Source organism: Siphateles boraxobius, unplaced genomic scaffold, assembly GCF_051911475.1.
Source record: "Siphateles boraxobius isolate OS27281-9 unplaced genomic scaffold, OSU_SipBor_1 9, whole genome shotgun sequence".
Taxonomy (NCBI): Eukaryota; Metazoa; Chordata; class Actinopteri; order Cypriniformes; family Leuciscidae; genus Siphateles; species Siphateles boraxobius.
Genome location: NW_027509219.1, coordinates 8,438,162 through 8,440,000, shown reverse-complemented (window position 1 = coordinate 8,440,000; position 1,839 = coordinate 8,438,162). Strand labels below are relative to the sequence as shown.

The following is a 1,839-nucleotide window of genomic DNA, read 5'->3' as shown; positions in this document are numbered from 1 at the left end:
AGAGTGAGAGTGAGAGAGAGAGAGAGTGAGAGAGTGAGAGAGAGAGTGAGAGAGAGAGAGAGAGAGAGAGTGAGAGAGACAGACCTGCTTGGATGCAAATGTAGTTGGTAGTGTAGTACTTGTAGGTTCCATAACATGGATCTTGTCCTGCAAGTCCTTGAGTGTTTAATGGCGCTTTTCCACTGCATGGTACGGTACGGTTCGGTTCGGTACGGCACGCTTTGGCGCTTTTCCACTGCATCGTACGGTACGGCTCGGCTCTGTACGGCTCACCTGTGGCGTTTTTCCACTGCATGGTACGGTCCGGCTCGCTTCGGCTCGCTTTAAATGGTACCACCTCTGTTGAGGTTCCAAGCGTACCGTACCGATACTAAAATGTGACGTGGAAGCACTGTAGATCACTGATTGGTCAGACAGACAGAATCGTCACTACCAGCGTCATTGTATTTGCGAGACATCAAACCCGCTAGATTTAAATAGCCAGTAACAGCCACTGCTGTAGCACCTGTTTTAAAACTACTTGCTTGACTTGCTTGAAGAAAAAAAAGTTCCAAAAAATAAATGGCTGAATCGTGGTCAGTGGACGAGAAGCGCAGACGTTCCTCTTGTTGGTTGCCGAGGAGCGGATTAACTATAACGATTACAGTCATAATCCCACCCACTTTGATGCGGTACTAACTGCAGTGGAAAAGCAACCGAGCTAAAGCGAACTGAGCCGTGCCGCACCGCGCCGAGTCGTACCACGCAGTGGAAAAGCGAAGCGAGCCGAACCGTGCCGCGCCGAGCCGAACCGTACTGAGCCGTACCGAGCCGTACCATGCAGTGGAAAAGCGCCATAACTCACTCTCTCTCAGTCCATCACATCTTTTAAAGGATAATAAATAAATTAATATCACTAACAAAATTATACAATATTCTTCTCTCTGGAGTCACAAGCAAAAAGACAATGAAAAAGATCTATACTGTTTAGAGACCGCAGGAACATCCTTTGAACACTGAGTGTTAGATGTTTTGCTTTGTGTTCGTCCAACGCTGCAAATTTGGCTGCTTGTGCGGCCAAATGTTGCTGATTGTACACTGATCACACCAGAGTCTGAATATAAGAAAAGCATCATTAATGGATCACTGTTAAAACAATTACACAAGTAGTATATATAATAAGTCTTAGTTGATTGTAACTACAACACCTTACCACAACTTAGACCTTGGACAAACCCATCACACGTAACTACTGTCTCTGAAAAATTAAAGAGCTCACCTTGAAGCTATTGTTTGTCATTTGTAACAAGGCAATTGGCAAAATACTAAATAATAATAATAATAAAAAATACTGTATAGTGACATATTGACACCACAACCCCCACACACAAACAGAAACATGACATTTAAAACTGAACAACACAATTAAGATTGTTGATGTGGTTCATGGTTAAATGACTGTAATGAAGGTTCAGTGTAGGGATGAAAGAAGACAAGGGTCGGCGTAACAGGGACTCGTATACTTTATTAAAAATGAAACAAAATAAAGAAAAAGTGCGCCACATGCGCCTTCACCGTAGAAGTCTCTACAGCACAGTTCAAAGACACTCTTTTTTGCTGGTTCAGCTCTCAGTTCACTTTTATCAAACTCTTCCCGATGTGTGAACTCATTCCATTCATAAAGCTCTCTCCGTCGTACAAACTCAGTCCATTTGTCAGCCAGCAGGTCGCGAGTGTTCATACGAGTCCCCAGTCCTTCTCTCTCTCTCTCGCACCAGCCGGTTTATATGCGGTCCCCCCACGCCAATTACTGCAATCAGACACAGGTGTTCGTCATTTTGCACTTGACCTACTTACTTA

The 1,839-nt window shown here is 44.1% G+C and overlaps 1 long non-coding RNA gene across 1 annotated transcript; it reads right to left on the bottom strand.

The window, feature by feature from the left end:
- Positions 1 to 84: 84 nt before the first annotated feature.
- Positions 85 to 1,139, bottom strand: LOC143732316 (uncharacterized). The gene is made up of 3 exons (XR_013201092.1): positions 964 to 1,139; positions 845 to 864; positions 85 to 174 (listed from the first exon to the last, which is right to left on the bottom strand). It is a non-coding gene; the product is annotated as an uncharacterized LOC143732316 (long non-coding RNA).
- Between the last annotated feature and the right edge of the window lie 700 nt (positions 1,140 to 1,839).